Source organism: Lissotriton helveticus, chromosome 3_1 (assembly GCF_964261635.1).
Source record: "Lissotriton helveticus chromosome 3_1, aLisHel1.1, whole genome shotgun sequence".
In the NCBI taxonomy this organism is placed as follows: domain Eukaryota; kingdom Metazoa; phylum Chordata; class Amphibia; order Caudata; family Salamandridae; genus Lissotriton; species Lissotriton helveticus.
The window spans coordinates 1914843033-1914856368 of record NC_136061.1 but is presented as its reverse complement, the minus strand read 5'-3'; positions in this window follow the sequence as shown (position 1 = coordinate 1914856368).

Below are 13336 nucleotides of genomic sequence, written 5' to 3'. Positions count from 1 at the left end.
TTCATTTGAGAATGAGTCCACAAACAGTGGTTCAGGGAATGGGGAAGAAGAGTTGGCTAACGCTCTTAACATTACAGAAAACTGCAGACATGCAGTTACTATAAAATTGTTAGAACACGGTGTACCAACAACAGGTGGCTATATTACCATCGTGATTGAGGCACACGAGGCGTTCGGATCAGAGGTATTCTATTCTTGGGTTCAGTTCCCAACTTCAGATCCGGTGACTAAATTGTTTCACACATACATTGTATTTGAACCACCGGAAGACTGCATTCCATACTAAGACATTGAAGTCCCATTAACTTACCAGCAGCATAAAAGCTGGTTCAAAGGCACTCTCCCACATACAACATCTGTTGTGAGACTCAGCCCCTTCAACATAGAAGGAACGACTTGGCCAGTCTTAGCGACATACACTCAACATCCCGAGATAGATACACTACCAGTGGATGAAGTCCCTAAAATATACAAAGATATAGTTAGGCTATACAGACATATTGTGCAGTTCGTCATGCGACCATTAACAGTCCACCCTGTGAGAAATGATCCAACTGGTCCATATCAGACAACACCTACAATGAACCCACATACACTGAAATCAGTAATAGGGACAACTTCCAAACAGGAGCAAATTCCGTTCTGATAGCACAAAAAACTACACTGCTGGAAGCAGTATTTCCCCATATGGGTCCACAGGAAAAACATAGGGGCATATTCTCAAGGATCTATTGCTGAGTTATTGGCTCTTTATCGCAGCCAAAGTTGCGATAAATGTATCTCCCCATTCACAAGCAGGCCATATCACCAGTTTGTGTAACACGAAAAATTAGGAAAGGTCCAAGGGGAATAAATATTTAGAGACCACAAAACACAGTCTGCACCCGCATTTATCATGTAGCAACAAAACAAAAAACTAGTAGTGGTCTATACTGAACATAGGAAACTGAGCAATAAGACAGAAGCAAGTGTGTAAGAGAAAGGAAATGAATCCCATCAGCCCACCCATGTGGCGGAGCCTCATCTTCTGGGATTGTAATAGGTCATGGTTTAGATAAGGAGACACACCGGATGATATTGTGTGTATTTCTCCAACTCTCCAAAACCTCCAGTGATGGAACCGACCCAAGATGTTGTATGTGGGTATGATGGTGTGGGAAATTAAATTGCAGTGAAGAAGATAGTGTGAACAAAAATCAAATGTGCAACTTAAAATTGGCTACCATGATGTAAGGAAAAACTTTAATGGGGATAACTCATGGTGTCAAGATTAAAAAGAAGTGTATGATAGTCTGAAATAATGACTGCCCAAACTAGATGGTATAGTGGTCAACATGTTTCTGCCATGCAGGGGCGTCTCCCCTACCAGGCTTTCATTAGGACCTTGAAAAACACTACTGCAATAACGTACAAAAATCAAAAGTTAAATTCATTACCAAATAATACCGGGTACTCTACCGTCCGCGGGATACTTCCTGCGTCGGTGGTTCCCGAATTTTTAAAGGATTATTTCCTGAAAAAAATTCAAAACACACAAATATATCTATATGACAACTGTGTCTGACACATGCAAAACGTGCTTACTGTCAAAAATAGGAATTTGTAATTAGCTTCCAAAGTCAACCTTCACAGAGATAGTAATTGGAAAAAGAATAATATACATTTTATTTTACTCACCCAAATATTGTTGGGAGTAAACCTCACCTCTCCTGGCCACTGCTCAGGAAATAGAGGCCCCGCTCTGTAGTAATGGAAAATAATTATTTACATATATGTGGGTTGCCCTGTCAAGGTGAAGCCCAACAAGCAAATATCCACTACATGTGCTATCAAAAAGAAGCATTCAAAACCTTGGTATTTAGTCACTAGGGAAAGGAGATGGCTGGAATTCTCATCGGCTCTTACAAAGCGTCGGACAAAATGTTGTTTTCAAAAAAACTCAACCAGAGCTATAATATGTATAATGTACAGCTCTTGCTAGTGTATAATATCCAAAAATAGGTAAACTGAACCAGCAATGACTAGTAATTATTAAAATCTCTGCTTGGAAAAAGTACCAGTTTAACTATAACAAGGCTCTCACCGAGAAAGCCCATGCATTAAGACTTATTCATGAAAAGGAGTAGCCATTCTTGTAAAAAGGCCTTCCAACATGAGGCAGAGATGCATAGTAGCATGAGCAAGACTAGAGCAGCGAGACACCCTGCCGCACCTTACCTGTCCGTCGGTACCTCTGGCCTCGTCCTAAGCCAAGGGGGGAGGTACCGACGTGACGGTGCTGTCTTGCTAAAAATTGTGTCTCAGCCAATCAGGAATCCGCCGTTGGTCATACGGTCGGCGGACCTAGTTGGAAAACGCTCAACAGGCTGCCATATTCCAAGCATCTTGCGGATTGGTAAAGCTGACGTGAGGGAACCGCTGACTGGTTCTCCTGCGGCCAACCAAATCCCAAAGACACATCGTGCGATAGAACCTATGCTGCAGAGTTCGCAGAACTGACTGGCCCCATTTAATGTGTTTAGGGAGTGCGTAGGGATAACCAGATTAATCCCTGAAGAGCTGTCACTTCAGCGTACAAAAATGATTGAAATAGCGGAGTTGCGCCCACTGTTTTATTTCGATACACAAGACGTCCTTCATCTCATTTTTTATTGGCTCCCAAGGTAACCAATGAAAACGCTGTAAGACACATCACGTAGGGCCTCCCAGTGACGAACAATTGCGAAAAACAAACCACCTCTGTGGTTTAGTCAATGTCGAGAAATGTTTATGTACATCAAAAGTGCATACTTGAATAGGTCTTATAATCCTACAATAGCCTATAAAAATGGCGTAAAAAGTGCGCCCATAGTTTAATCCACGACGTGCACAAATCTAGATGAGGGCCTGATTAAAAATAATCTACGCCCCTACGAGATCGATATAAACAATAAGCTGAGAGGCAATGATGTAACATCTCCATCAGCAAGTTATCCCTCAGAGCATATGTCAATGAATTAAGCCCAGTCTATGCAACCATAGTAGGCAACTGCCTTAACATAACAAACAAAGGAGTGTGATCAACCAGATAAAGCTCATAGCGTGAATCAAATTTCTGAGTCAAAATTGGTGCTACGAGAACAAAGTAAAACAATTGTTGTGGAAGAATGTAACAGTTGAGGGAAACAAGGGGGGAGTTATTAAATGGTTACCCATGGGATGTCGTCATTCAAACCCTCCATGTCACTCTTCAATCTGTATATCCACTTTTGTTCTCTTAGAAACAAGAACCTTGAAACATCTCGTACGTGGGGCGGTACAAACGGTTTTTCCAGGACTGTCCAACACATTTCCTCTGGGGTATGTTTCATTTGGAGAAAGCGGTTGGTAAGTCTGATTGCTTGTTTGTTGCACCGAATGGTGCTTTTGTGCTCATTTATACGCAATTTAATCTTTCTGGTGGTCATCCCTACGTATCGCAGGGCACATGGACACGTGATCAGATGCATAAGTTTCTCACTGTTACAATTAGTGTGATGCTTCAGGATCCATGGTCTGGGGGTCCCAATGTCGATAGTAAGGGTCTTTTTCGTTTGAGGACAAGCGGTGCATTGTCCGCAGGGATAATGGCCCTGTACTGGAGGCAGGTTCCATAGGGTGTTGACAGGTGTCATCTCGTTACCGTTACATCTGGGCCTCGTGTGAACAAGGCTGTCTCTCAGGTTTGTACCTCTCTTGAAAGAGAATAAAGATGTCTGAATGGCAGAACCTGCAGTGTTCAAAATCTTCCAGTTTTTCTTCACTGTTTTCTGCCTCGGCTGCGGGTCCTATGATACCGTTTCAAGTGAATTTGCTTGCACACTAGGGACAACAGGCTCACCTTGGTAATTTTTGACACTTTTTTGTGAGATGGCTGACTTCACGGGCTTGTCATTTGACGAGGACACTCTTCAGTCGATTTTGACTGCTCATCCAAGCATCTTAGATGCTGTACCAGTAACGGGACGGAACCAGCAGGATGATTGGGGCTCGCTACTTGTTTTAAAAAAGACACATTCACGAACATGCATTCATGGCCAGCTTATGGCGGAGTATCTCCATGGCAAGTGTGCCCCCACTGGGCTTATAGTTATGAATGCCCCTTGTTTGTTCCTAACAGACAAAATCTTCCTGAAGGACTGGTCTCTGATTGCGTGGAAATGTACCCGCGATTGGCTCATCCTTATCATCGCCACAGCCAAGAGATTGGCTGATGCGATTTTAATAGAGATCCAGGTCCTGGAGGGTAAGATAAATGCAACCATAAAGGGCACTGCTTTCAAAAAACAACTTGATGATAACAATAAGGCCAACAAAGAATACAAGGAGTCTATCCTATTTGCTAAAATAGACAAGTTTCGCAAAGATCTAGTGAAGTTTGCTATGGATAAGGTGTATCCATACACTAGTGAGTCGTACAAACCACCAGAATACAACAATAGGGGCAAGAAGTATGGGTCAAATTACTCGACATCTTCAGCTGACCCCGGGTCAAGTGACTCTGACTCATCCACTGGTAACACTTCGATGAGATATAGTCGTGGCTGGTACAAAAGACCGAGCCGGAGGGGGAATAGACAAGGAAACCAACCTTTCCAAGCAGGACCTTGGTGGCCACCGGCCCCATGGGGGTTTCACCAGCCACAATTTCCACAATGAATGCCCAATTTTCAACCTCCACCTCAGTGGTACAACGATCAGTCTTTTTTAGCCCAGGGCCGTGGATGGAGCAGGGGCAGGAGAAGAGGACAACCACAAGTACAATGGGAAGACAACTCGAGCTATCCGAACACCAGAAGCGGAAAGGGCAAGCAACAGCCACCACAACAGGTGGGACCGAGTACAGAGAGAGTCTCATAGTGAATTTGAGCTCTCGTACTATAACTGATCTGGAAGAACAGGTCCTCAACAAAGGATTAGGTTTTGTACCTACCAATACCACAGATCCTTTCCAGCTACGCTGGATTGAAGAAACCCTCGACTTTCACTCCTCTCTTACATCAGGTCCCACCTCAAGTAGGAGCCTTTGAGAAGGCGGTGGTACATGACATCACTAAACTCACCAGCTGCGAGAAGTAATCTTTCTCTAACCTGTCACAGGAAGAAAGATCAGCTATTGACTCTCTAGCCAAAGACCCCACCATCATAATAAAACCAGCAGATAAGGGGGGAGCCACTGTGATCATGGACTTATCCACCTACCGAGATGAGTGTCTTAGGCAACTTGGAGATCCTAGACACTATCCCCTCCTTACTGAAGACCCCACCGGAAGGTTACTCAACGAGATCAAACATATGGTTGAGGAAGCATCCGCCGAAGGCTGGATCACCGAATCTGAAGCCCAATACTTGATAACCACCTACCCTGTTACTCCGTATTTTTACAATCTGCCAAAAATACATAAAGTACAGACACCGCCCCCAGGACGCCCGATTATTTCAGGTATCGAATCATTGTTGGAGCCCTAGTCCACATTCGTCGATTTCTTTCTGAGGCCACTTGTGAAGAAAATGCCGACGTTTTTACAAGATACCACAGACATCTTACGGCTTCTACCTGAGATTGAGTTCAACGTCGAGACTGACCTATTGGTCAGTTTCGATGTTGAATCTCTGTACACCTGTATACCTCAACAGGAGACTTTGCAAGCGGTTAGAAGCCTTTTGGAAGACTCGGTATTAGAAACTATTACAGCAATTAATTTCATTATGGAATGTGCCCGTCTAGCTGTGATGGAAACATTTTTTGCCTTTGAAGATAATCTGTATTTGCAAACATCGGGAACCTCGATGGGCAGTGTTTTCGCCCCTTCCATAGCAAACCTTTATGTACATCTTTTTGAAGAGAAATGCGTTCTCAACCACACCAACCCTTTTTTTGATCAGGTGTTGGTGCGGAAACGCAATATTGACGACATCTTTGTAGTTTGGCGCGGAACACCAGACACCATCACTAACTTTCAGATATGGTTCATCGATCAAAATCAATATTTGAAGTTCACTGTTGAGTACAGTCAGGAAGAGCTCGCATTTCTGGATATCACCATCTTTCCTGTAAATGGATGCCTCGGGAGCAAATTGTACCGCAAACCAATGGCCCGCAACTCGTTGTTGTCCTTCACGTGCCATCACCCTAAGTCCCTGCAGGAGAATCTGCCTGTTGGACAGTTTTTAAGGATCCGCAGGAACTGCTCCATCAAAACCGATTTTTAATTTTTCTCCAAAGATCTGGCTTGTAAATTGGAAGGCTGGAACTACCCAGATACATGATCAAGAGAGCGCAAAAGCGTGATATGAACAACAATCGGGAAGCTCTGTTGAGTCCTCCTGTTGCAAAACCACTACTTGATAGACTGACTTTTGTGACGAAAACATTGAAGAAAAACTGAAAGATTTTGAACACTGCAGGTTCTGCCATTCAGACACCTTTATTCTCTTTCAAGAGAGGTACAAACCTGAGAGACAGCCTTGTTCACACTCGAATCTTGTGAGTCTTACCACTAGGTGGCGAGCGTGTGCGTGGCTCTATCGAAGCAGAGCAGAGCAGACACAGACGCCGAGCGAGCAGGAGCCGCGGTGGGAGCTGCAGTGAGAGGCTTCCTTTGGGTTTTCTCGGGGGTATCCAGCCTCAGCCCCAGGCCTCAGCCCCAGGCCCAAGCCCCCCCGCACTTTGATTTTCAGCTCTCTAGCTCTCCAGCTCTCCCTCAGCCGCGGAGACGGGAGGCCGAGAAGCCGAGACCTTGGACCTTGCTCCTGCCCCTGCATAACGTCCGGACGCTCCGGCCAGCTCAGAGCCACCGAGGAGGAAGGAGAGGTCGGTGAGTTCAAGGGGCAAGGAGCCCACCTTTTGGTGTTTGGTGTCCGGTGGTTTGCAGGAGGCAGCCCAGTACGTTGGCTATTGCGCTTCACCTTGCAGCTCATTGCTTGCTACAGTTGGCTGTTTTGCTGTGTTCTAGGCCCAGGGCCAGCATTAGCATCGCCCCGTCGCCCCCATCCGGGAAACCCTCCCCCTCTTGGACCTTTCTTGGACCTTTTCTCGAGCTTTTCTTGGCCTGCCTTCGAGAGGCAAGCGAGTGGAAGTGAAGGGCAGGGTAGGGACAAAGCACGAGCGCGGTTGCCGTTAGAGGCAGCCGCTAAGTAAGAGCCCGGGGTGGCAGCCCAGGCCAAGCTGACTAGGTCCGTTTGGCTCAAGGTACCGCCTGAGTGTACCGCTCGTCCGAACCAACTGCCCCCCTCAGTGCCCCTCCTCGGCCCATCCTTGCCTTAACCGGCAGGCCATTCAGCTTTTCTCCAGCTCCAATTCCAACACATTACTGTGGAGGACAAACATGCGTTCAGGTGCCAAACGACAGGCTACAACAAACAAAGCATCACGCAGCAAAAAGACCAAGAAGTCAGACGCACCAAAACAAGCTCAAGCAATTTTGCCCCTAGTCGTTCTGCAGGAGGGGGTGTGCGACGGAGAGGGGACAAGCAAGACAGTACGTCCGCCCTCGCCCTCGGTCAGCCCCAGCCGGTTACGAGCAAAAGATCACCACATTTTTCTTTTTATAAGACCCTGTATCGGCAATATTGGCAACAACGAGGGAATTCAGGAACCTACCAAGTCCCATCCAACCGGCCAAGAAGACAAACTCCAGCCACCCAGGAACCCCAAATTGTGGCAATTCATCAACGGCCTTAAACCAAACTTCAGAATCTTTCATCCAATCTAAACTGGTTCCACTAATTGAGCAACCTTTCAAGTCTCTCTAAAAAAAAACAGATCTCGTACAGGCAATGATTCACAATTGTAGCTCTCCAAAAGCAAATCAAACAAGCCCGGGTAAAAAACTTGTTCTGCCCTCGCCCATTTCTCCTGGTCAGGACTCTTTAGAAATCTTATTCAATGATTTCAATAATAAATCGATAATGGGCGATAATAATCATGCTCTTGACCACAACAAGGCCAAAACCAATCATGGGGATGGACGTTTAAAAACACAACCAATCCAGAGGCCTACAAGGCAAGATGACCAGATTGACCACTCGACTGGATTTAATCTTCCTAATTTGGTCAATGCGACACTGGTCTCGGCCCCAAGCCATCAGTCGCAAAAGCTAAATCTAGATCTAAATTTGGTCTATGACGAACTGGCCGAGGAACGAAATCTAAATCCAGTGGCGTCTACGCCCCATAATGTGGTTGCCGCTAGCACGACTGATAGAATCTTAATCGACCACACCTCGGGAACTCGCAGCATCTACCCAAAAAAATCAATACAGTCTTCTATATCAATTTCTTCGACAAGTTCGACCTCCCAACGGGAGGAGCAGATTAAGATCAGCTCCAGCGAAGCGCCTTCCGGGTCCTGGGGGAACACTCTGATTAGCACTTTGGACCAAGCTATAAAGGCTCTCAACTACCAATCCGATAAGATGGAGGCCCAAATAGACTTGATAAACGTCATTGCAGACCACATTGCCCAAATCAGTTCTAAAACAGACACAATCATCACTCTCTTGACAAGCAAACAATCCTCGGATACTGCCCTGGCAAAACAGGTTCTAACTGACAAAGGCCTTACAAGCCCATTGTCCAGTTGCGACTGTTGGCGTATCATCGAGAAACTGGCCACACTCCCTGCAATACTCAAAGATATTCTGGGAGCAGTAAAAAAGGAAACAACCAGATGATAAATCTAGTTCCATCAGGAGAAAATTATAACACGGGGAAACCAAGTGCTCCAACCCTTCAATCTTCATTATGCGAGAGTCCAGATGGGAACGGGGATCCTTGCCTGCCACCCCACCGAAAGTCGCAGAATAAAGCTTCCTCGATCTCGATCGTCCATTCGCTCAAAAGTACGGCTGATCCTGAACAGCCGCCCCCCGACAACCTTACAAAAAAACAAAGGAAAAGAGCAAGGAAAACTAGGTCCAAATTAAAAGGTAAACAAGGGATCACGATCGACAACTTCTTTTCAAAAACTTTGATTAATCAGCCAAGAGCAAATGGGTCAGCAAACACCTCTTCCAACACTGTCACTATTTTATCGGAAGGACAATCACTCATCCAGGCAAAAACTTCAATGAAAAATTCCAAACTGTGGGCACAGTCCTGCGGCACAGGCCAACCATCCTCAGAAGGACTGAGCAAGACTCAGAAAGTATTGACTGCTCGTACCAACATAAAATCACCCTCGCAACTCGCCTCGGAAACGACATCATTGGTGAAAACGTTTACTCCGACTCCAAATGCTAATCAGACTCCCGTACAAGGAATTAGACCAATAGCTGGGAGTGACCCGTTCGAAAAAACATGTCCCTCGGAGCAACTAACAATCAATTTAAAAGGAATATGAGTCAAAGGGCTTGCATGACATTCTAAACAGAGGAAACTTACTGAAATTATTTGGACTTGTTCCCGAGCTTAGAGGTATAAGCTCTCAAGACCTTGTCTCAGTTGTTTTCGGCCAAAAAATAGATCATACAAACATCGAAGTTTCGGTTACAACCTGGGCTACCAAGGAGATAGCAGCAAGAATCTTTGAAAACAAAGGATCATTCGAACACTGGGGAATCATCATTACACAACATACACGCAAGAGATATCCCTTCCCGCTTGTAAAAAGTTTGCAGAATAAAAGCAGTGAGGACAGAACCAACCATAAGCAAATCTCGTGTCTTCATGGTGCCCTTTCAGCTACGCTAGCCCAAGAGAACTGTGGTAATGATATATTCCAAACGCAATCTTGTTCAGGCGGGTCCCAAACCCAGGACTGGTCATGCATCCCGTTAACCTTAAATCAAAAGTATACCTAAGAAAAATGAACTTTTAAATCAAAGTACACGGCCAAAACTTGTATACAAGGACGGGGTTAAAATGCCTAATATAGGCATCTGCAGTTGGAATATTCATGGACTTAGTAGTATGGATCAAGACAGTGATACTCAATTGTTTTTTAACAAACATGACATTCTACTACTACAAGATACCTGGAATCTGGTATACCCCGCCATTCCTGGCTTCACCGAATATCACATCCTTGCCGAGAGAACATCCAAGTTTGGGCCTCCCAGTGGTGGGTTATCCACTTACATCTCACAGAAATACAATAGGGAGCCGGAAAAACAGGACGTGGGACTAAACTGGGTGCAGGTAACCAAGATCTCTATAAAACCCCGCCACCAATTGTTATTAATAAACATTTACATTCACCCTGATCGAATGAAAAAAAAAGAGAAAATGGCCGTGCTTACTGAACTTATAAAAACACTCCAGAAATCAAACTCCCAAAGTTTGCTGATTCTATCAGGCGACTTTAATTTAAACCTAAATAATGACGATTTACATACTCACATCTTTAGACAAAACACCCGGGCTGAGCCCAACTCATCAATCTCAAAACAACTGACTACGTTGGGATTAACTATATTAAAGTCTGAAACAGTAGGAGGATCGACAACAGCTCCCACATACATGAGTGACAAGGTTTTGTCAACGATCGACTTTACCTTAATCAGTAACAAACTGATCGACTTATTGGATGCCTATGAAATAGTAATGCGATCTGAAAGTGACCACTTTCCTCAAATCATTTGGATCAACTTAGGGGTGCCGGAGTCTGCCCAACTAACTGCTCTCTCTGCTCTTACAGAGAAATTCAATTTACGAAGACTGCGTTGGAGGGGTAGCGGAACCAAAGCCATCCACGAAACCGCAAGTGACTTCTTTGCTCTACACGAAAATGAACAAAAAGAAGATCCAGTTTCAACTTGGGAAAATCTGTTAGAGAACCTGTCCATTCAACACTCGGTACCCCTTGCTTCGCATCAAGTCCCTCTAGTTTTACAGGAACCATGGTTTAATAATAAACTAAGACAGGAAAAGAGAAAATTAGCCCAGGTGCAACGGAAGGCAATAAGGAGTAACATCGAGCGCTCCTCACTAACCTACTCCCTTGTTAGGAGTATGAGAAAAAAGTATTGTAATATGGTGTGGAAAGCCAAGAACAAACAGAAGGAAGAAATGTGGGCAAAATTACTAGTAGCCAGTAAGAAGCGCAACACAAGGGACTTCTGGGGTATTATTAACAAATTAAACAACGCAGAAGCAATATCCCAGGATCCCGGCATTAGCAAACAAAGCTGGGAAGACCATGTCAAAAAGCTCTATTTCAAAATGGACGTATCTCTCTGAAAATTATTGTTGTTCCAATCCCACCACAAATTCAATCCACCTGAAAGGAGCAGTAGAAATCTCAAACAAAAACCGAGATATAGGAAGGCTTAATGACCTGCCGATACAGTCGGACTCATTTTCCAGCGACAGAGTCAAAAGGTTTATTAACAAACTTAAAACAGAAGGGGCACCAGGACCCAACGGTCTTCCTAATGCAGTATTTAAATATAACGCAGATTTTTGGGCCCTCCAGCTGTCTGACCTATTTAACCAAGTTTTTGCCCGTAAACAGCAGCCTCCATCATGGAATGGTAATATCATCCACCCCATTTTCAAAAAGGGGGACAGGAGACTGCCACAGGACTATCGTCTAATATCTTTGATAGACGTGGAAGCTAAACTATACGCATCCTTCATTCTGGAGGAAATACAGGAATGGGTGGATAATAACAATCTAATCCCCAGTTATCAAACAGGTTTTCGAAAAGGGACAGGGACAACAACAAATCTCAAAGCCCTAGCACTCCTGATAGAAAGAGCCAAAACGAAGAACAGCCGGTTATACGGCTGCTTTATCGACATCAGATTGACCGAGTTAGTAGGGGGAGACTTTGGGCAAAACTCAAGAAGTGGGGGCTGTCAACAAACCTTCTCAACTCTCTAATGCTCCTCTACACGGACACTTGGGCAAGGGTTAAACAAGGACAAGGCACAAGTCTCACGTCAAAAATTCCAACTGAAGACGGACTGAAACAGGGCTGTGTCCTGGCTCCTTGCTTATTTAATCTATACCTTGCCGACCTAGGGAAAAAACTTGGTCAAGTTGTAAGTCATGCTCCGAATCTCTGCAACACCCCAATGCCAATTATTCACTTTGAAGACGACATTGTCCTTTTAAGCCAAACTCCAATCGGGCTGCAAAGGCTGATAAATGCTCTACAACTCTACTATGACGAAGAACATCTGGAACTTAATAGAGACAAGACAAAAGTAATACGTCTTGTAGAGCGAAAATCAATCAAATACAATTGGACATGTAACCACCTTGCAATAGGGGAACAGCCGCACTATCGGTATCTGGGGGTCACCATCGGCAAAGATAATTAAAAAAAACAACACTCTGCGGTGTTAAAAGCTAAGTCCCAGATGTTAATCTACGGATACAGGCGTCTCTTGCAAAAATTGGATGGTCCAAATTATACCCACCTTTTAAAAGTAATGGCTGCTCAGGTTTTACCCACATTATCGTATGGGCTGGTAACATGGCTTGGAGGGGAGATTGGTCTACTAAATACTCTATAAAACAACATTTATAAAGAAGTATTCAAACTGCCTAAATGCTCCTCACAAGCGCAGGTGAGATTAGAATTCGGGCTTCAAAATCAAAACATCAGGGCCAAGTCAACATTTGTTAAATTTTGCCACAAACTTTGTGCCGCCGACCCAGACACTCTAAACAATCTTTGTTGGCAAGCAATTAATACAGATCCCACTCAGCCCTGGGCCATTCATTTGGAGAAATGCCTTGTGGACTTTGATCTGCCAGTAACATGGAATAAAAAAGTTGATCAAGCCAGCTTCAGCAAAATAGTAAATTCTATTGCTAAAAGGAAGTCTGTTTTAGAAGACAAACAAACATTGTCCCATCGACGTCATGCCTGGTCAGTCATTTCTTCTTACTCACTCCAACAACCTCAGGCCTATTTGGCAACCCATTTTAGCCACTATTTAAAAAAATACCTTATCAACCTCCGTATGGGCCTTCACGAATCTAAGGATTTACTACCTTCCTGGAAACCCCAAGATGATTGCCCAAAATGCCGACTCTGCGGATATCATACTGAATCGCTAGTTCATTTGTTTTGTGTATGTCCATCCCTTATGGTATCTAGAAGACGCTTTATACGGGACATATTGAACAACCTGAAAATAAGAACATGTCGCCAGGCCGTTATTCTCTGGCTGGGAGGTTCATCTCCAATACTGAACTATCGGGGTCTCAAATTTGTGATGGAAATTAGAAAGCAGCTACAGGCCTCCCTATGATCATTTAACATATTGCCTTGCCCCTACCCTCTTTGCTAGTGACCCCCAGCCTACTCTATAAATCCTTATCTTGTAAGACGGGGTGGGTTTCTAGCAGAGCTCTAGTTT